Source organism: Podarcis vaucheri (genome assembly GCF_965113315.1).
Source record: "Podarcis vaucheri genome assembly, chromosome: 7".
In the NCBI taxonomy this organism is placed as follows: domain Eukaryota; kingdom Metazoa; phylum Chordata; class Lepidosauria; order Squamata; family Lacertidae; genus Podarcis; species Podarcis vaucheri.
Window position 1 is genome coordinate 79,415,125 of NC_138765.1, and position 23,279 is coordinate 79,438,403.

Genomic DNA, 23,279 nt, shown 5'->3' on the forward strand with positions numbered 1-23,279 from the left:
AGATCCCACAAATCCTCCCTGACCAGAGCTTGGTCCTCAAGCCTTCTGCAGAAGGATCACCATCTTATTACCCTTAATTACAGGTGAGGTGTCAGATTAGGCACAGCACCTGCTTTTCACCCCATGCATACCTCAAACTAATGACTTGCCCACACAAATAGCAAAAATACAGACTCACAACCGGCTAGAAAACATCCATAATACAGGCCAGCCCCCATGCTGTCAGATATCACATATCTAAAGCATGAGAGGGAGAGATGCCCAAGCTCTTCTTGGAAAGCTACAGAGAGGGAGGTTCGGCACCCTCCCAGAACAGCTAGTTCGATTGCTCTTAAATTTGCTTAACTTCAATTTATTTCCCAAGTATTCTCAGCTTTTTTAGATATATACAAAAAAGCAACACATATGCAGCATCCTTGATCCACAAGCATGCACTCACCCACCAAAGAAAAGAATAGGAAGGAGGGGAGATAAATTCAGAATGAGAGGGGAGAGAAAATTAGAATGAATAGAGGAAGGCAGGAAGAAAGTGGATAAAGAAGAGGAATGAAAGTGTAAGAATATACTAATATACTATTGTTAAAAGATTTTAAAGCTCAAAAGAAAAGTATTCATTTGTATAGTCTGTTCCCACCAATCTACTCTGTTTCTTTGTGCAAAACAGTCTAGCTCCATGGGTGGTATTGAACAAAGTTGTACTCATAATAGAGTTATTGAAATTAATGGGCTTAACTGCGTTATGTTCATTACTTTGCCAGTGTGGTATAGTAGTTAAGAGCGGTGGGCTCGTAATCTGGTGAACCGAGTTCGCTTCCCCGCTCCTCCACATGCAGCTGCTGGGTGACTTTGTTCTGAAGTCTCTCAGCCTCACTCACCTCACAGAGTGTTTGTTGTGCAGGAGGAAGGGAAAGGAGATTGTTAGCCGCTTTGAGACTCCTTAAGGGGAGTGAAAGGCGGGATATCAAGTCCAAACTCCTCCTCCTCTTCTTCTTCTTCTTCCAAGGGGTGATCTCTGAGCAAATCTTAGTTGAATACCACCCTATATGCCCACCTGGCAGCTGCTCAAAAGACATTGTTCCCACTGTGCATGTGAGAACAAAGCCTGTACTTCCCTATAGTTCTGCCCCTTGTCTTCCTTCTACCCAAGACCCTGATTGTTGCTTCCATGGTCCTTTCCTTAAGATCGTAGTTTTAAAGATTTCCAGCTCTGGAGAAATCTTTCCATGCTGACTTGTCAACTAGTCTCAAGGAACCCCCTCCCCGCCCATTGCACGCCCCCCCCCATTAGCAACGGAACCCAAGAGAATTCAGGGAACTATTACAGGGTGAATCGACTCAGTTTGTTCAAGGCAGGACATAGGAAGCTGACTTATAACCAGGTCAGAGTATTTATTCATCTAGCCCAGCCTATTCCAGCCTTCCCCAACCTGGTGCCTTCTAGATGCTTTGGACTTCAACTCCAGTCTGCAAATACCCTGCAATCCACATGTGCTCCTTACATTAGGCTTTTGCAGCAGGTGATAAAAGACTAAGAGACACCCACAGAGCAGCTCAATCCTTTGCTACGAAGTAGCTCCCATCAAGTTCCGTGGGAGCATGAGTGCATAGGACCGCAAGCTTATAATGCTTTCCTATCCATGCCTACTCAGAAGAAATCCCCACTGAGTTGCATGGGGCTTACACGCAACCAAAGGCTACATAAGGAGCTGCCTTACCAGGCCGTCTAGATCAGTATTGCCTTCACTGACTGGCAGCAGCTTTCCAGGGTTTCAGGCAGGGGCTTTCCTGAGCCCCAGCTACAGATGCTGGGGACTGAGCCTGGGACCTTCTGCGCAGGTCACCCAATGAAGATGAATGTTGGAAGATTCAGGTCACATGAAAGAAATGCCCCTACAGAATTTACTTCGTACAAGATGTAGTGATGGTCATCCACTTGGGCAGTTTTAAAAGAGGTGATAACAAATTCAATAATGATACAATGGCCACTAGTCATTAAGGCTATTTTCTGTCTCCATTTTCAGAAGCAGTGCTTGTTGCTGAGAATCCCATGTAGAATTCAAGTCCTACTTGCAGGCTTCCAATAGACATCTGACAGGTCTTTTGTTATGTGTGTATGAGAGAGAACCATAGAATTGTAGAGTTGGAAGGGTCCCCTAGAGTCATCTAGTCCAACCCCCTGCTATGCAGGGGTTAGAGAAAGCTAACAAGAGAACTAGTGTTGAAACAGAGACACACAGAGCTATCTCACATCAGATTTCCAGAGAGAGGCATCAAGTACCTTTCTTTGGGGATCTGTTGTGGGGTAGCAGAACCCAGTCCCCCTAAGGAGCACTATGTTGGTTGTCTCCACCTATGACTGGCTTACGTATTTGTAATTAAATATAAAAATGCAAAAGGAAAAGGCCACTGTTAAGTCTCCAGTGACCTGTCTTTCCAATGCAACCCAAACCCAGGTAAGAACTACTCCTCACACTGCTTAAGGGAGTAGGGACTGTGTAACCATATTATAAGTTCTGGGCCCCCGTTTTTAATCATCACATGCAACGAAAGTTTTTAAACGCAGCCATCTGCTTTAGCTGCCAAGGTAACCTCAGAATATGGTGGCGGCTCTGTTGAGAGAAGCGTCCGCACACCCCTGTCTCATTTAAAGTCCACCAGAGTCATCTGCTCCAAGACGGTGACTTTCAACAAGAGCAGAGCTGGAGTGCCAGGATCAGTTAAGGCCCTTTGAAAAACCCTGTGCCTGTATGGCTAGCCCCACTGACTGCTGACATCAGCTTGACTTTATCACCTTCTTTAAAGATGAGTATTTTATTCATAAGGCTACGCCTCCCTGAATCCAATCAAGTTTTCACATCAATTAGGCAGACTGACATCAGGTTTAACAATGTTTCCCTGTTCGAGGATTGCCAAATCTAAGTGTCTGCAAGTCATGAGACCTGGGCCATTCCACCACAGTGGTGTGAGATGTACCAACTGTGAGAGAGAGACAGTAAAACTGCTGGTTTCTGGAGGGAGATTGCCTTAGTTAAAATTTTATTTCGACTAAGGGCTGGGGATGAAAAAGAAATAAACACGAGATATTAAGTATTAGGGTGACTTAGGTGCAGTGATACTGGTGTTTATTGCAGGTGCCTAATCATTAGAGAAACATGCACAACCTGTTTGCCCAGAGATCATAGCAGGTCAGGAAAAAATGATGCGTAGTATTGTGGGCAGTGATGTCTCTGCCATGCAGCCTTCGTAAGTTACTGGGAGGTTTCATAGAATCATAGAATTTTAGACTTGAAAGGGAACCCAAGGGTCATTATTCCAACCCCTTGCAAAGCAGGAATCTCTACAAAAGCATCCATGACAGATGGCCATCCAACCTTTGCTTAAAAACCTCCAAGGAAGGAGAGTCTACTACCTCCCAAGGGAGTACGTTCTACTCAAAATAGCGCTGACCATCAGAAAATTGGCTGCAACACAATTATTTTTATACATTCACACATGAAGGAAAATAACATTACAGTAGCAGCTACTTCTACTGCAATAATAATAATAATAATAATAATAATAATAATAATAATAATTTATTATTTATACCCCGCCCATCTGGCTGGGTTTCCCCAGCCACTCTGGGCGGCTTCCAAAAGAATATTAAAATACTATGATACATCAAACATTAAAAGCTTCCCTAAACAGGGCTGCCTTCAGATGTCTTCTAAAAGTCTGGTAGTTGTTATTCTCTTTGACATCTGGTGGGAGGACGTTCCACAGGGAGGGCACCACTACCGAGAAGGCCCTCTGCCTGGTTCCCTGTAACTTGGCTTCTCACAGTGAGGGAACCGCCAGAAGGCCCTCGGTGCTGGACCTCAGTGTCTGGGTAGAACGATGGAGGTGGAGACGCTCCTTCAGGTATACTGGACCGAGGCCGTTTAGGGCTTTAAAGGTCAGCACCAACACTTAGTATCAGGTCAAAGGACATGGGGAGCCCCTTTTGGGAAATGTCTGAAACTGAAACCCCCAAGCTTCCCCAGACCCATACACCAGGGGTAGGCAACCTAATGCCGGGGGCCAGATGAGGCCCAATCGCCTTCTTAATACGGCATGCGGACAGTCCGGGAATCAGTGTGTTTTTACATGAGTAGAATGTGTGCTTTTATTTAAAATGCATCTCTGGGTTATTTGTGGGGCATAGGAATTCATTCATTTTTATTCCCCCCCCCAAAAAAAAAACACTCCGGCCTACCACATGGTCTGAGGGACAGTGGACTGGTCCACGACTGAAAAAGGTTGCTGACCCCCGCCATCCACTATGCTTTCTCATTTGCTCTTAGTCAGATACAAGCAAACACACATGGGTCCATCTCTCCTCATTCAGGTCGGTCTGCAACTCCCTGCCCCTTCCCTACGTTTACAGGGACTAATACGCTCTTGGTGGTGTCCAGGCAAACCTGTTGATATCCCTCCAGTTTGTGAAATTTGTTTTATCCTGTGATAAACATGTTCCCACTGTGGGGAGTTTTGAAGAAGCAAGGAGAAAGTAGGAGCTTATCCTGCACATTGGGAAATAGTTAAATCCCAGCAATGGGTCCCTATTTTCCCAGTGCCCCCCTCTGTAGATCACTCAGCATAATGGCTAATCCAGCATCACCACTCCTCCACAGAAAACCCCACTCCCTTGTGTGCCTCCTTCTCCTGGGGTGGGGGAAACAGGGACCAATATGCACCCATGGCTTCTAGTCAGATCAATGTAGCACCTTTCAGTGTTCATTTGACCCAAGGAGCAGGCGACTAAGCCGCTCCTTAAGGCTGTCTCCTTGCAACACCAGAGGGGCCTCTTGGCTTATTGTTTTAAAGGCTGTCCAGAGGCTGTTTAGGTGAATCAGCGCATTTCTTGCGAACATTCCCAGAGGATCTTTCCACATGCGCCACAATCTATTTAGAAGTTGGCAAATGCTAATGCTCTGGGAGGTCCCAGAAGGACAGTCTTTGTACCACCTCTTCCAGCAAGAGAGAAACCGTCTAGCACACCGCTGTCTACCTAGCAGAGCCAAGTTGCATGAGCACGCACAAGCACCTAAACACTTGATGCCAGAACATGAGGAAAGGAGATAATTTTCCCAGAGGTGGTCTAGGGTCTTTGGGACTAGCTGGGCTGCAAGTGCAAGAAGAGTGAATAGGCTGTTTGCTGTGCAATGGGCAGAGGTGGGTGGGACAGGCTATTAACCTGCATAGGGTTCTGAGGTAGGGGTGTGGTGCACATTAGATCATTTGCGGCGGATGAATGGCGCAAATCATTTTATGAGCACATAGGGATGAGGCAACACCCCTTTCTTTAAAAGCAATATTCAGCTGAACTTCTTTCCTCACTGCCCACCCTGAAATCCCTCCACCTCTGACTCCCAATTTTATATGCGCCAGTACTGCCCTTAAACTCATAGATGAAACAGCCCAGAAATTAGCATTGCGTATTCCTTTTCTGCTGGAGCCAAATGCGGGTGAAAAAGAGCTTGTTTTGATATTTGCAGGAGCAAATTAATTTGGGCCTTCAGATAAGATCTCAGACACACCCCGATGACACTTACACCCCCAGCCACAAAGGCCGATAACATCATCGGCTGCCTTTGCTGCTGCTGCCTTTTTCGCCCGTTTCTAGGGTTATGAAATACATATTTTGTATAGCTGGCTAATGCCAAAGTTTCAAAATCCATGTAATTAAGATTAATTTAAGAGCTGCATTGGATCATCTTGTGGCATCCACCCATTAATTAAAGAAACACTTTGAATTTCAGGTGCCTGCCTTAATATTTCACTCCGTGCTGGCACAGCCAAAGTGAACAGCCAAGGAAATAAAAAATGCCCAGGTGCACAAAGCAGGGAGTGATCGGTAAAGAGGAGGCTCTGTACTCCTGGGAGACAAGTGCCCTCTTCTGGACAGCATCTCATGATGGGGGAAGAGAACTATTCACACACACAGGCCTGTCTCTGTCTATCTACTGGTTATGGAGGAAGCCCAACTAGGGACTATAATATGCTGGTTATACAGAAAATTAACTGCAGGTTTGGCAGGCCTGAGGGAAACCTGTTTTTTTGTTTTTTGTTTCCTTATCGGGCTAAGGCATGGGGCTTTGTTGTGGTCCAGCCTCAGTCAATGAAGCAGGAGATTCATCAGCCACTGAGGATTTTCAAGTGTGGCGCATCAAAGAAACCACCGTTTCCCAGGAATAAACTGGGATTGTCAGACAGCCCGGGCTCTTGTCCTAACAGTCTGTTGACCAAATCAGAGGAAACACAAATTCCATCTGAGCCATGTTTGTTGTAATAGCAAAGGCAGATTGCAGGGTGTCAGATTCCACTGCAACTCTCTATGAATGCTTTCTTTTCTAAAAAATAAAAGCACTCAGTGTATGCTCATGGGAACACTAGCCTTGTGGCTTTCTGTATTCATAGGGATGCAGGAGGATGCCTTGTACTGAATTGAAGCATTACTTCATCTAACTCAGTATTGACCACACGGACAGGCAGCAGCTCTCCAGGGTTTCAGATGGGAAACATTCCCAGCATCTACCTGGAAATGCTAGGGATTGAACCCTGGGATCTTCTGCATGCAAGGCACCATGACAGTGATGTATTGGTTTTTGGTCACCCCAGGAACAGGGGTTTTTGTAGTGGTTGCCATAGGTGAGATTCAGCTCAGATTCTTTTGGACTGAAGAACATTACAGGCAGGTGCCCTACCACTGACCTACAGCCCTTTCCTAAAAATAAGGCAAGAGTCTAGTTCTTTTGGCTCTGAATAAAGGGCTGATTTAAGTAAAGATCAGATCCAGAGTCAGACCCAGTGGCATCTCGTCTCGTTTCACTGCTTGAGGTAAAACAGGAAGTGCCACCATGCCCTGTCCTGCTGCCACTGCTTCTCTGCCTGTCTTGTCGCCTCCACCACTGGGACAGAAGCAGCGCCGTCATCGGCACCAATTTCAGGTAAGATTTTGCCCAATTTGGGAGAGATCTCACTGAAATTGTATGAGACCTTGCATACTCCACAAGATCTTGCACATTTTGTGCCATGATTTCAGTTGAAATTGATGATGGGTCTGTGCTGGAAGTGGAGTCAGTGGGACAGGGAGGGGCTGCTGCCTTGAGAGCTTCTGCCGCCTGAGGCAGCCGCTTCAGCCTGCCTAATGGCTGAGCCAGTTCCGATCAGACCATTGGTCCACAGAGCTCAGTATTGCTGACACTGACTGGCAGGAACTCACTGAGGTTTCAGGCAGGGGACATTCCCAGTCCTACTTAGAGATGCCAGGGTTGAACCTGGGGCCTTCTGTATGCTCTGCCACTAAGCTACAGCCCTTCCCCTAAAAAATGTTCATTTCCCTTGGGAAAACGTAATAGGTCGCGAGACAACATATGCATGAAAAACCACAAAGAGCCACATGTGTGTGGCTCAAGATGGGCAGACATATGGCAGGGGAGAATGAAAGCATTTTCCCTCCCTCCACTAGCTGAAATGGTACAAAAGTGTCAAAAATCTTTTTCCAGCTTGTGTGTGTGCCTTTTGGATTTTGCAGCTACTTGGGGCTATTTGTTCTATGTATTTTTTATCATCTGTTTTACTCTCGCTGGAAGAGGGAAAAATACACAAGTTCTACATACAATAGAACCTCTACTTACAACCGCCTCTACTTGGGCCCAATCCAAGTTGCGACCACGACAGACCCGGAAGTAAATACCGGTTTTGCTGCAATTCACACATGCGCAGAAGCGTGCTGCCGCCGAATGTGCCTGCACACAATGTGCCTGCGGTTTTACCAGCGACCCGGATTGACTTACGGACGGACCTCTGGAACTGATTATGTCCATAAGTAGAGGTTCCACTGTAGTTGGAGGTGCCATGTTTCTGTGCTCCGTTTCCTGTCATGCCACCGGACAAGTATTCTATATAAATTCCCATATCCTTTTTTTATTGCCTCCTGCTGGCTGTAAGAGGAACTAGAGCATTGCACCCTCTCCCCCCGCCAACCCAACACACACATTATGCTCCTTGGTGTTCTCCTTCTTTCTCATTGAGGCCTTTCACACATTACAAAAGCTCTGTATGGAAAGCATTTTCACACAGGCACAAGCTCACCACAGGCAGACCACCACATGCACACTGCATAGAGTGAAATATGGGAATGTGCAACTGTCACGTGTTCAGGTCTACCTGAGGGTGGTAAGCTAGCTGACTCGAAAGCATTCTCAGATTTGTAAATAGCCCAGGATTAGCAATGTAAATGTATCCAGGTTTTTATAGTTCAGCTTGCTCAATGCTGGGAGTGAAATTATGATCCTCTTCCCATTCTGCCTGATGAAGTGTTCTGCAAAGCCGAATGCTTGCTTTCTCCAGCACTAACCCAACCAAATGTATAATTTTCCTTGTCTTGCATTCATACTCCTCCTGCCAAGTACCAACTTTTCCTGTTCTGACCCACGCAGTGCATGAGACAGTCCACAAATGACCCCAAAGCTAGACTGGACCGCAAACCTCTCCTTCCCCCTTCTGCTCAGTGTTGCTGAGGAACCTACACTTGCTCTGCACTGTAAATCTGAAGTAGCAACAGAACAGTTTCCACCTTGGCACCTTGAAGTGCACCTGGATTTTAAAATATGCCAAAGGCCTCTGCAGCAGAGGCGGACTTTGGTAAACTTTGGTAATATGGTGTCCTGAGCGAGGCGAAAATTTGGCGCACCCAAATGGATCTTCTCAATTATGGATCTTCTCAATTTTAAACTCTCTCAGCTCAACACCCTGTGTGGGGTAACAGCCTGTACCTCCCTAAATCTCACACTGTCTGTGGTGGTCCTGCTACTTCTCTGTTTGTTAGACTTTGCCAACCTCTGAAGTTGTTGAATGGACAACTGCTGGTACATATGAAGCTATTGTGCTCTGCAGTGCAGCAAGGCAAGACCCAACCAAAATGGGACAGAGCTCAAAGGGGGAACAGAGCTCTGAAGCTGCTCCAGCAAGGAACAAGCTGGAACTGAGTCCATACATAGCAGCAGTCCAGGCATAGCCTAGTTGTTAGCCCCACCTGTGCTGCGAAAGAGGCTGTTCTACTTGGAGAGCCTAGCCTCTTTCAGTAGTCTTCTACTGTGATGGCATACCCTCCAACATTTTTGTCCCCCAAATCGGGCTGCCTTCCGTTCCATTGCTCTGGTGCTCACCAGCGGGTTCGTGCCGGTGCGCTCACTCACACCAGAATCCCGGACCAAAAAATTGGACATTCCAGGATGCAAACAGAAGCTAGGATTGTCTTCTGTTATTCCGGGAAATCTTGCTTAAAATGGGACACTTGAGAGGTATGTGATGGAGCAGGAGAGACTCAGCTCTTCCTGGGCCTTTGGTAGTGGAGCTTTCTGAGTTAGGGATGCCACTGCCCTCCCTGCTTTTCTTTCAGAGTCCTCACCCACATTTCCTGAAGATAAGGAACCCAACCCAGCCATGATGGAAGCTGTCTTAGATCAAGTCAGGTCACTTGTTCATGGATCCCAAGACTGTTTCTACTGATTAGTAGTGGTCTCCAGGACCTGAGGCCCAGCCTTCCTCAGACACTCTTGGATCCCAGTCTTAGCCTTCCGCCAACGCAAGAGAAAGATCAGAAACTAATCTTTCTGTGCCCAAATAGGTGCTCAGCTACGTAGCTGAGTAATCTTCCACCATCACACATTTGAAGCACCTGCATCCTGGGTGATCCCCACAGATGCAGCCTTCTCCACCGCCATTTTCAAAGCAAAATGCCTCCATTAGGCGCACCTCTTCACCTAAATCTGGGGTGTGGTGCTGGAGCTTCCCCCTTCTTCCCGAGGTGTCAGTGTAGCTCTACATGTGTTCTCATTCTTGGGGAAAATGTTCATGATTATTTCATTTTGTGGCGGTAATGGAAAATACATTTTAGTGCTTGTGTTCCACATTTGCAATTCATGTTCCCATACATGATTACATTAAGTCTGTGTTCTGTCATTTTTGATGAATGTAGCTTGTTTTCCGTAAAAAACAGACCCTGGGATGGAAAGTGACAGAAGTGAAGCTGTAACAAAGGATGATCAATTTTTCATAGCCACGCCACCATAGGCAAGAGGAAGTCCCTTGGAACCTCAAGGGCGGCTTAGGGGGGGGGGAGGGAACTCCAGTCACACAGAGAAGTGTGACCCCACAGCTATCCACTGCAGTGGTGGAAGGACAATAATGGGGTGGCGATGGCTGGTGGTGACGCCTTTTCTTCACCGGAGGTTGACAAACTGCCTTTTCATTATCAGTTCACTGGTTCAAATGTCACTCCTGTGAGTGGATTTTGCATTATCCGATTGACCTTGGCTCTGGGGGGAGAGGCGCTAAGCACAGTGGTGGGGCATGTGTTTGGCATGCAGAAAATCCTCTGGTTCAGTCCTTATCATCTCACTACACAGGATACTGTGTAGCATAGCTGGGGAAAGCCTTGCTCAGATCCTTGGAGAGCCACTGTCCAGTGATGAGAGTAAGTAGGATTGGGCTGGAGTGACCATCAGCATCACTAAGGGTCAGAGTCAGCATAAAGGCTGCATACACACTATTTAAAAGACATTTAAAGTATGCACACACACCCCAAGAATCCCGGGAACTGTAGTTTACCCCTCTCACAGCAACAATTCTCAGTACCCTTACAAACTACAGATCCCACAATTCTTGCCGGGGGGGGGGGGAGTCATGTGCTTTGAAGGTATGGTGTGTATGCAGTTTAAAGGCCAGAACTTTAATTTAAATCAGTTTTTGCTTAAAATCAGACGGTACTGGGAATGCGTTAGTGCAACCTACATCAACGAGAAGGAATATATGAATGACAAAGTATTCTTCCCTGTTTTCTCATCTGCATTAACCAGTGCACAAGCAACATAACATGTGAGGGCTGACGCAAGATTTGTTGCAGGCAAAAGTTTTAAATATTTCCTAATGCACATCACCCTCCCGGCAGTACACACATGTGGTTGGATTGAACTATGCCCAACTCAGAGTGGACCCACCGAAATTCAAGCACCAAAGTTAATCACGTCCATTAACGTCATTGTGTCTACTCTGTGTAGGCCATGGACTTTCCTAAAACACAAATCCCTATGCTGCCCTTGCTGTGACAAAGCACACTATTAAAATTGCTCTGTGCTATCACCTGAGGTATCCAGAGTTCCAGGACATAACCCCCAAATCATTACAAAACAGAACCTGAGAGGCTTGGCTCACCTGAGATCTATTTCTGAAATGATTTGCCAGATAAAATAAGTAATAACAAATGTCCTTTGCCATCTGTTGTAAGGAGGCAAGGGAAGAGACCACACACACCTCTTTGGGACAGCTGAGAGGCACCACCACAGAGAAGGCTCAAAAGCTGCTGTTTGTCAGGTGAGAGTATATCACTACATTTTGGAAAGTCACCAAGGATTTGGGACTGGAGAAGGCTGATGCAGAGATATGTGCTACATTGAAATAAATTAAATAAAGCTTTCAGCTAGCATGGGACCTGTGAAAATGCGGGCAGCGTCTGCAGGTTGTTTCCATATAGGATCTCTCATGCAGGGCCAGCCCTATCATGAGGTAGAGTGAGGCAGCCAACTTGCAAAGCAGATTGCATGCATCATTAAAGGGTAGCCGATTGCGAGTCACACCATTCTTCCCCTCCCCCTTTCCCCTTGTGCAAAGCTTTTCACATTAGGTGAGTTGATTGGTTTTAATCTTGGTGCTTTATACAGCTCTGGCTTTGAGAAGAATATTACTGATATTGCTCTTTTTAATTATGTTGTTATAAATTGTATTAAGAACATAAGCCAAGCCTGTTGGATTAGGCCAGGGGCCTAAATAGTCCAGCATCCTGCTCTCACTGTGGCCAATCTGATGCCTGTGGGAAGCCCACAAGCAGGACCTGAGCACCAGAGCCCTCTCTGCACTGCCTCCGACAGTGGAGGCATTTTATTATATTGCTTGAATTTGGATTTTAACTTTGCAGGCCCTTTTACCCAAAAGGCGGTATAAAAATATGATAACACAATTATCCCAGATACATGCTGGCTAATTTTTGATGGTAAAGAAAAGACACTGTGCATGCTCAGAGACACTATTTTCTTTTGCTATGAGCTGAAAAACCATTGCAATTTCCCTCTACCAAGGACCGCTTTGTATATGTATTTGTATTCGTGCACATACCAAAGTTTGCATGTGTATCTGTGTGTGCACCGGACAGGGTGAAACAACAACAACAACAACAACAACAACAACAACAACAACTTATTTGTATGCCACCCATTTGACTGGGTTGACTGGGTGGCTTCCAGCAAATTATAAAGCCACAGTAAAACATCACACATTAAAAACGTCCCTATACAGGGCTGCCTTCAGATGTCTTCTAAAAGTCTTTATCTCCTTGACATCTGATGGGAGGGCGTTCCACAAGGTGGGCACAACTGAACCCACTGTGGTGGTAGGAAGTGCCTTGCCTTCCTGGCTTGGGAATGGCACTTGCTCTGCCCCTGAATCTGATCCAGGGAAGAGCGCTTCTGGATGGGGATTACTTTTTACCCAGGACAAAAGAGCCAGATCTCTTGATTGGACATTGACTTTAAGAATGGTAACTTTAAAAAACCTGTGCTTGAGCTCAATTGTCCCTCCTCCCTCCCATTCCATTTTTCCTTTTGTGTCATGCCTTCTTAGACTGTGAGTGCAAGAGCGAGGAATCTCTTAAGAAATGATTTTCTTGGTAAGTTGTTCTAAGAGCTTTATTGGCTCTCAGAGGGGAGGGTATAAATGAAATAAGTAGGTAAAGCAAGTAAGCAAGCAAGTAAATATCAGACTCTAAAATTACACATGTCTTGAGCCAAACTCTGAATGACACATGTGCATTTGAAATTGCCATTTTTCTTAATGAAAGACAGGGAAAATGATAGCAAGCTTTTCCTAACTGCCATGCCCATGTTTCCTGCCGGAAAACACAGTTCTTTATACTGATGCGTAAGTGTGTGCATTTTGCCCTGTGCATTCAAACCCAAGTGAGAAGTTGTCCCTCAGAGAGCCAACTAGCTTACATGCTGCAGAAGACCAGATACATAAATGCAGATAAGTCTCATTTTCATTTATAGAGTTATCTTTCTTGTTAGCAACCCCCCATCCTTTTTGGTCTCTTCTATTAGCTTTAAGATATGCAGAAACAAATATATAAATGAAGTTCATACTGAGATTTGAAAATAATAGAGATTTTACCTGTGCAATGCCAATACTTGTACGTAAGACGTGACATGGCTCAGTCAGGGGATAATGGCGGTGATGTTTCTGACACGAGATATCAGCTCCGTTAAACCTGTATGAAAACCATAAAAATAACAATGAAAGAGACTGGCTAAAAAAAAATATTAGGAAATTATAACGAGGAGTGGAAATATGAGCATCAGATAGAAGTGGGATTTAAGATACTGATGGATGGCTGAGGAAAGGCCACATTTGTAGGTAAAGGTAAAGGACCCCTAGATGGCTGAGTCCATCCAAAAGCCACACTATGGAGTGTGGCGCGTTTGTCCACAGAGAGCTTTCCATGTCATGTGGCCAGCATGACTAAACCACTTCTGGCGCAACGGAACACCGTGATGGAAGCCAGAGCACATGGAAACGTCATTTATTTTCTCACTGCAGCGTACCTATTTATCTACTTGCACTGGTTTGCTTTCGAACTGCTAGGTTGGCAGAAGCTGGGACAAAGCAATGGGAGCTCACCACCATCGAGAGGATTCAAACCATCGACCTTTCAATCGGCAAGCCCAAGAGGCTCAGTGGTTTAGACCGCAGTGCCACCCGTGTCCCTTCACCACATTTGTATCACCTCCCCATTCCCCCAAGAAGTTCAAGGTTGCATACAGAAGATCCAACTATTGCCCATCTGTCCCAGTATCTACTCTAACTGGCAGAAGCAACGTTGAGAGTTGGACCTACTGCTGAACTATGTCCCCACCTCCTGCCTCATTGGAACTAGCTTATTTCAGGCCCATAATAACCCTGCAAAGTAGTCTGAAAGTGACGTATCAGCTTGGAATCCCAGGAAAGTGGAGGTTGTTTGTGCTGTGTCCTGTTGGTATGGTGGCAGCAGCACTGGCCCTTCTTCTTATAGGAAATGACCTGCTGGGGGCAGGGGAGGGGACAAAAAATGGGGGTGGGGTGTGTGTGAGAAATGTCCCCATTTTTATCTGAGGAATGTTGGAAGGTAAGCATCCATTGGTTCTAACCAGCACAGCCAATGGTCAGGGATGATGAGAGCTTGTAGCCAAAGAACCTCCAGAAGGCACTAGGTTGAAGAAGGTTGAATTAGGCTGCCGTAAACACTTGGTGGGACCTGCCTTGCACTTGGTGCATTTGCTCAGTGCTGCCTACACTGGCTGGCAGCAACACACCAGAGTTTCAGATGCCAGGTACTTGAGATCTCTTGCAAAGTAGGCACTCTGCCACTTACCGGTAGCTATTGCGTAACAGTTACATAATTACATTCGCAGGCAGCGAAACAATGTTGAAGTGGTTCTTTTCATTTTTGCAAAAGCTGAACTGCAGCAGACCAGAAGCAGTGCTGCCCACGACACATTTGGAGTGGGCTAAAAAACAATGATGTAAAACAGAGCGCAAGAGGAAGGCCGTGTGCCAAATTTTACCATCGCACAGGACACCGCTGAAATTTGAGAGCCCAAAGTCTGCTGCTGCCTATGGGCAAGCATGCCAGAGTCTGGTCAAGAAACATTCTTCTCCAAGCTTCCTTCAGTGTCTATTTGATAAAGACTAACGTCGCTTTTAAAGTAAATATTAAAGCGGACAATGCTCTCCACTTGCTTTGCATTGAGTCGTTCTTTCCCTTTTTATTTCTTCCCCCGCTCCCCAAAATGTGAGTGAGTCAGCTTTTGCCTCTTCCCCCAGCAGCCTCTGGCTCTAATTCAGTTTAAGGACTGTGACCTTTGACTCCTTTTTACTATACTAACCTGGCTAAGAGAACACTTAGTGATTTATCCATGATCTACAGGGAGAGAATCTGGATGGGGCAAAGTAGGGGAGGAGGATGAGAGTGAGAGATAGTGAGGGGTTGGGGAGGGGGGAAGGAAGGGAAACAAACTTTCACATAAAATTATGGTATATGGATAATTGAGAAGTTTAAAAACATGAATCTAATTGTGCTGTCCCTGGAGGAGCCGATATTGAGCCCTCCTATAAAAGGCTTGGAGTTACCCAATGGTGATTTATTGCTAAATCCTAGTATTTTTCAATACATTATAGTTTTTAAATTGTGTTTAAATTGAGTGTAGAAGAGCAGAGGCCATTAGGAGATGCAGAAATGATGATTATATTTAAATATTCATGCACGCAGTACCTTATTATTGAATCTGAACACTAACAAAATCAATATTAAGTGCGGTTTGACATGAATTTATTTATGAATTTCGACTCTCTAAGTACTGTATTTTTTCACTCAAAAAATGGTGGGTATAATGTAGTAATGATATCAAAACAGAGTGTCAGAGAGCATTAGCCGAGGAGGTTATAAACCTCCGTATTACGGGGCCCCGTGCCGCCCTCAAAAGTGCTTAGTGCACAAAACCAAAATGCTTTTTTTTATTTATTTGAAACACATAAACACACACACACAGAGAGAGAGAGAGAGAGAGAGAGAGAGAGAGAGAGAGAGAAATAGGAAGGAAACTCTTGGTTGGAAATTGCACTGCAGAGGTTTTTCTTTGCTCTCAGGGCTAGCACGAAGAGGGGGGCAGGCTGTTCACCATATAGATTTGGATAAGGTGATGATCTGGATGGAGCAGCGGGGAGGGGGTAAGATGTGATGGGGGGCAGGAACAGAATAGGGACTCAAGCTGTCAACGAAAATTTAAGTGATAAGCCCAGCCTGGCCATGGGCACACAACTGCCAGCTGTTTCTGGATGGGAAAAGGTCCTTTCTGAATCCAGTTTGCCCATGACTAGCAGTTCATTGTCAAGAAGAGCAGCATCAGGATGGTCTGGGTTTTTTGCTGATTTTTTGGGTGGCGGCTTTACACTAATTTTTTTAATGTTATTTGTACAGAGGCTTCTTTTTAAAGCATTACAATGGTACCTCGGGTTGCAGACGCTTCAGGTTACAGACGCTTCATGTTACAGACTCTGCTAACCCAGAAATAGTACCTCAGGTTAAGAACTTTGCTTCAGGATGAGAACAGAAATTGTGATCCGGCGGCGTGGCGGCAGCGGGAGGCCCCATTAGCTAAAGTGGTACCTCAGGTTAAGAACAGTTTCAGGTCAAGAATGGACCTCCAGAACGAATTAAGTTCTTAACCCGAGGTACCACTGTACATACTTTATTAGTTTTTGTGTAGCTGGTTTGAGGCCCCAATACCTAATGTAACACCTGTATAACATGAACTTCCCTGAGGCATCAAGGGTTATTATCCAAGGCCCTTCTTTGAGTGTCCCCCCAAGAGAGATTTGGAGGATGGTGGCAAGCTTTCCAGTTGTGCCCTCCATCCACAGAAAGCTCCCCTCAAGTGCTGACAAGAAGAGATTTCAGGGGCAGCTGAGCAAGAAGCAGAAGTTCAGCAGGTGTAGCTACACTTATCACTGTGTTTCCAAATCAGGAAAAGCAGCTCATGTTGAATTTCTACTTGCTACTCAGCAGTTAAAGTCACAGAAACTATGCCTTCAGTTTGACCAGCATGCAATTCTTATTTATTTAATATACATCTACACAGCTGTTCGAGAATGAAATTCTTCCCAAGGCAGTTCATATAAAATGCAGCAAATAACATTTTAAAACATCTCTATATGCAACATCATATTATTAAAACTAGTAACCCAGAATAAAACAGCCACCAAAAGAAGGCTGCACAATCAGATCCCTAGTCGCTAATAGTTTCTGGAGGCCAAGGTTTAGGTTTATAAACCGGTTTAAAAATATTCAGGGATAGGGCCTGAATATCATGTGGGACCATTCCCCAGAATTGTGAGGCCATTACTGAAAAAAGCCTTGACCCGTGTGCCAGCCTAACCTTTGCTAGTGGGCATCTCAACAAGACTTTAGACTGCTCTTAAGGCACAGGCAGAAAAGGGTGCTTCTCAGCAGGAGCATGCCCAGTGATGGCTGTGCCAAAACAGATAGCAGAACAAAGATGGTTCAAAGATGAGTCACATATAGGCATGATGGTTTGGCACTTGCAATCACTGCTGGTTCTGTGCCACAGTTGTTGTGCTGAAACAGCTGGCCCATTTGGACCAGAGCGAACATTAGTCTGCACAGGGGCTGACATAGTTCCTGAGTGAATGAATTGTAGGTGCCAGGCGCATTTTTGCCCCATTCCCCTGGAATAGCCCTTTGAATCCTGACACATTTTCCTGTGTTTTCCTCCAGTTGGCACTTAAACTTTTGATGATGGTTGCTAAAATGTTTATTCTGGCCTCTAGGGCAGTGGTTCTCAAACTTTTTTCTCTAGGTCACATTTTCAGAATAAAAATTTCCCTTGCACCACAACAATTTTTTTATTTATATGAAATAGGTGGGAAAACAAAAAGAAACAACTCCTGGGAGGGCTTGATTTTGAAAAGATATCTATTCCTATTCTGCAAGTTAAATAAAATTATCTTGATGCTATACAGTGGTGCCTCGCAAGACGAAATTAATTCGTTCCGCGAGTTTTTTCGTCTAGCGAATTTTTCGTCTTGCGAAGCACGGTGTCGGAAAAGTTTTGGAAAAGCTTCAAAAATCACCAAAAACCTCAAAAAAGGCTACCACACCGCGTTCTATGAGTTGCTCCTCGAAGTCAAGTCGCAACTGTATTAACGGTGTTAAGAAAAAGGAAACAAACTTGCAAGATGTTTTCGTCTTGTGAAGCAAGCCCATAGGGAAATTCGTCTTGCGAAGCAGCTCAAAAACCGCAAAACCCTTTCGTCTAGCAAGTTTTTCATCTTGCGAGGCATTCGTCTTGCGGGGCACCACTGTACTGCAATGAAATGCTTAAATGTTTCTTTGATTGTCTTTGAATCTTCCTGCCACACTTGCCGCCCTCTCCTGCCCCACCAATGTGGCACACCACATCCTTTGAGGACCACTGATCTAGGCAATTGAAAAAGGTCCTAGGTCAGCTCTGCCTCCTGCCAAATGAAACAATTTTTGGAAGTTTTAGCTTCCACACAGACACCGATACTCAACAAAGCTGCAAATCTTCCAAGTGCGGCTGCTTGAAACTGAATTGCTGCTCAAATGCATCTTTTCTCTTGCAACCATTTCCTCCCTCCCTCAGCCCACTTTTCTTTTCTCTTTCTATTTCCCTGTGCAGCTCCATGGGCTCTTAATGGATTGGCAAAGGTCTTGGGGGACTCTCAAAGTGACACAGAAATGCTTGTAAAGAATCCCCTCTTGGAAAGAGTTTGATTGTAGAGCAGTGACACAAAGGGGGATCATGCTGTGTGCATGCCACAGGCAGCTTCTGGCCGGGGCAAAACAGCCATGCAAACAGACCTCATTAAAATTAATTCCCTTTTTCGTTTTAATTTGAAAAGGAGACCTCAAGTATAGCAATCCCAGCTTGGGTCACATGGGCAAGGCAGGGAAATTGCAATTCCAATGACCATGCTTTGGCTGCCATGAAGATGGTGTGGAACCCATCACTACACCATTCAAGCTATTTAGGGCAAGGGTCCAGTCTTTAGATTTGTGCATAGCCTAGCACTTGATAAGGGACAGCAGGGTTGTACTCCAAGATTTGAGATGGTCTCAGCTCTCATATGCCTGGCTAAAATAATCATTTTTTTTTAGGCTCTGTGCAAAATTTTCATCTCTGAAATATGAGTGTGTGTGTGTATAGGAGGCAAAATGTTTCATGGCAACTTTCTGCTGCATAATTCTGCCCCCACCCCCAATTTGCACCACCTTTTCAAATTGCAAGGTGCCTCTTTCTCTAATCTTAATTAATTGGTTTACATTTATATACCTTCCATGCAACCACTTCTCTGGGCAGTTAACAATAAGATGCAATTTACAATAAATTCCTCTGCAATTATTATTCATATTATTTGCACATTCTGCACAACCAAGGGAGCCCAGTTGTGCCGTGTCATCACACTGTCAATTAGACTTGGCCTCATGAAAGCATCATGAAGCTGAATCAGAGTGGAGGCCATGCTTCCTGCCCTCACTCTGAATAGGCATTTTCACTCTATTTCATAGTCCCTTTCCCTTGAACAATTGCCGAAATGTGTGCCTATGGAATTCATTTGGCAAAGGCTAAATTTTGATGTGAAATCCCCCCCCATCTCTGTCTTATATTTGGCTTAAAAAGAGTGATGTATGAAGTTTAGAGTTGGCTGGATAAAGCATGAGAAGAGGCCTCTTGCTGGCAGAAGCAGCTTCTATGATACTGGAGTGGAGGCTTTTAAAACTTCTATTTAAAGGGGGGTTGGAGGATAGGTCTATCAATAGTCATTAGCAATGGTTGCTCAGTGGAACCTGCATATTCAGAATATTCAAATTTCTGGATGCACCCAGGATGTGGATGCTTCAGTGAATGAGTCAGATGTGTTCCAGATCCCGTTGGTCTTACTTACTTACTTGCTTACTTACCTAGCAGGGGAGACACCATGATCATGAGAATGGTGAACCAAGGAGGTCAGGAGAGGTTTCTGGGAAGCAGAGAGTAGCTTCTTACTACTTCTCAGCAGCCCTGCCTGATTTGGAAAGGAGCCTATTTCAGATTTTAGCCACTATCCCTGTAAAAAAAACACCAACAAAAAAACCAACCACCTTGCTATTTTCCATATCACTCAAGCTTGGAGTGAATTCTTCAGCAGAAGTTCCCTGACTTGGTGGCTCATTCACCACAAAAAATTCATCAACCCCACTATATTTTCAAAGCAAGCCTGACCACTTAATTCTCTCCCCCGCCCAAGTGCCTGTATCAATATTTTAACATGAGTGTTACGAAGAAAATTGCTTCCCCCTCGCTGCCCCACTCCTAATTTCTGCCATTTCAACCTTGTCTCTTTTCTCTCTCTCATTAAATCAGTGTGACGAGACTTTATTCCATTCCTTAACTAAGTGAATATCCCGGAAATTTAAAATCCCCAAAGCACAGCGACCAGATTCTGAAAGCTTCCAAATTACACAGAGAATAAGCAGCCTCAACGGAATCAGATCCTTCATGGCTTTTAAGTGGAAGTACAGGCAGGCGCCTGCAAGTGACAAAATCAAGGAAGAGTCAGCCAAAGAGGTGGGAGTCAGGGGTGGGTTGTTCTTTGGGGGGGGGGGAGAGGAGGAGGAATAACTCCCCTGGAGTAAATGTGCTCAAAGTAGGCATGGGTGAACATGCTGGTTTCCATTTCTCTCAGTTTCTAATTTTCCCCCATCTCATGTTCAGTTTTCCACATCAGTTTACAATCCCCCCCAAAAGGTCCTCATGAAAATTCAGCAGCATTTTAAAGCGTATCTATCCTAATATGCACATTTTTGCATGACATACAAAATCTGCACAATTTTGCAAAGCTGTTTTCCCTGATATAAAGCATTTTGGGATATCATTTTCACCAATGTATGCATTTTTGTACACATTGCCTTTTTCTAGAGAAATTGTCTGGAAAAATGCGGAAAAGAGCGACTTTAGAAGTATGGCTATGTTTGTGTCTGCCTGTTGTTTGGGAAAGCGTGAATTGTGTAGGTTTCCATGAAATGTGAACTGGATAGAATTGCTCCCCCCTCCCTAGCTACGACTGGGAGGCTGGCTGCATTTTGCAGTTCTGAACAAACATCAAGGTAGGAATCATACTGGGCTGTTGTGAGAATTACTATGGATGCAAAATGACACATTTTGATCCTTTCAAATTCATATCATATGGGGAAACTTTGGTCAAAGGTGGCAAAAATGTTTAGTATTCTGCCACTTAAAAAATAAAATTCACGCAAGGCTTAAATAGGGTGAAGTAACTTCCCCAACCCAGTTAACATGGAGATGGGGAGTAGGGAAAACACACATACCTCTTTTCCAGTAAATCGATGTATTTGCTCTAATTTTATTTGGATTATAAAAGGGAGCCTTTCAAAAAGTGCTTAGGAGAGCAGAAAGGGGAGGGGAAATGATAGGGGTGGCATTCACGGTGAGCATTACTCTGTCTGTATTAAGAATCCCATCCTCACATTTTATTGTTACTGTCAGCCTGCAAAAGACAGTGCTTAAAACAAAATAATACATAATGTATTACAGGGGCATAAACATCAGCAGTCATTTTTTATCTTAAAAAGAAAATGCAAAAGCAAAAACAAAAAAGCAACACACACACAGCACAACACAACCACCATAAAGTATATGGAGGTAGCGAGCTGGAGGAGCCTTAATATAAATGTTGGCCACTAAGATAATCAAAAAGGTATTAGAGGAAATGATGGAATGAGAGACTTGCAAGGGTCTCCACAGCATTTTAGCGGCTGCCCTTCTCATTACTTGGCGTGGGATGAGGGAAGGAGAGATGGTGAGAAAGGGAGAGCTGCTGTGAAAGGGCCAAAGACCTTACAGGAGAAGAGAAGCAAATGGGATTGTTCTTGGTGTGTCCATTTATTTAGGAAATGCATGATGCCTTTTATTTATTAATTTAATCCTTGATAAATTATTCATAATACTTAGGATATGACGAGTATCCAGCAAGATACATGGGAAGGGCCCCAGACTGGTGGGGGATTTTTCCACTGGCATTTTTTATGTGCATGGATGTGATGGGACTGGTACCCACAGCAGTTTTATCAAGATATGAGTAACAGCACCTCATTCATTTATTCATCTTTAACGGAAAAACAACCGTTTGCGGGTGTATTTGGGAAAACACCATTGACACGGTGATACTGCATTAATGGTGGATTTATACTGGACCATCCGCATATCATTCAGCTTTCTTAGCTGTTCTGTGATGCTTCCCCGATGTCGCCGCATTATTGCTGTCTAAAGGGGCACTCTTCCACTACAGTGCAACAAAAAGTGAAACCAAAAAGATAAAATAAGCTCAAACGTTTCTGGTAAGAATAGATTTCAGCAATGAGTTATGGGGCACACTCTGGAAATGAAGCCATGAATTTGTCCCCAAACTTTTGCAGACACAAATAGTACCAAAAGTGGGTATGCGTTTATCCACTGTGACACAACCATGAGTAGAAATAATCTTGAATGCACAATTTAAAGGAATTTTGAAAGGGCCCTAATAAACTCTAACATAACAACAAAAGTTACAAGTTTGAAGCTGAGGTTGCCAACATGCGTCACCTAAAAATATTGTAAAAAATTCAAGCATATTAAGAGACCCCACACTCAGGTGAAAGGTCTGTAGGAACTCAGTGGGAAGGTATAAAAGAATCCTGCTAAGGGGGTTTACAGACCTGTGCGCAGAAAACATCTGTGGTCTTTGTTTCTGAATCAGAAAACTGCTGGAGTGGATATGTGCCTCTGCTAAAGCTGCCACACAGTTACTGCAAATCTGCAAAACAACAGCAATAGCAAAGGCTGGGGGAGAGGGGCAATTTACTGTGTGTCACACATTTAAGCAGCTGTACCAAACAGGGAGGGACGCGGATGGCGCTGTGATCTAAACCACAGAGCCTAGGGCTTGCCGATCAGAAGGTCAGCAGTTCGAATCCCCACGACGGGGTGAGCTCGGTCCCTGCTCCTGCCAACCTAGCAGTTTGAAAGCACGTCAAAGTGCAAGTAGATAAATAGGTACCACTCTGGCAGGAAGGTAAATGGCGTTTCTGTGCACTGCTCTGGTTCGCCAGAAGCAGCTTAGTCATGCTGGCCACATGACCTGGAAGCTGTACTCCCTCGGCCAGTAAAGCAAGATGAGAGCTGCAACCCCGCAGTCGTCTGCGACTGGACCTAATGGTCAGGGGTCCCTTTACCTTTAGCTTTACCAAACAGGGAAAGGAGCACCTATTAGGCTAGGGGGTGCGCAGTAAGCTATCTCAGCTTCACCCCAACTTGGCCCCCTCCAGACATTGTTAGATTACAACCCCTATCAGCTCCACACAGCATGGCCAATGGACAGAGATGATGGGAGCTGTAGTCCAAAGCATCTAGAAGGCACCAGGTTGAGGAAGGCAGAGCTTGCTGGTCCTTGAACAGAATGGAAGCTCTGTTGAGTCCTAGTGAGACCCAGGCACAGTAGCTATCTTTGAAGGGGGAGGAACAACACACAGTAATGGTGGGATCTGAAGGAACCTTTTTGTTTATTTATTAACTTTATCAATAAACTGTCTT

The 23,279-nt window shown here is 44.8% G+C and overlaps 1 protein-coding gene across 2 annotated transcripts in view; it reads right to left on the minus strand.

The window, feature by feature from the left end:
• CASZ1 (castor zinc finger 1) overlaps nucleotides 1–23,279 on the minus strand; it is a 450,923-nt gene that overhangs the window by 393,963 nt on the left and 33,681 nt on the right. Inside the window, exons 3-4 of one of the 2 annotated variants that reach the window (XM_082229680.1) lie at nucleotides 19,613–19,758; nucleotides 13,246–13,342 (exon numbers count right to left, since the gene is read on the minus strand). The gene's annotated coding sequence lies outside the window, so the exon portion shown is untranslated. The remainder of the gene's footprint in view (nucleotides 1–13,245; nucleotides 13,343–19,612; nucleotides 19,759–23,279) is intronic. The other variant, XM_082229679.1, reaches the window with a different exon arrangement.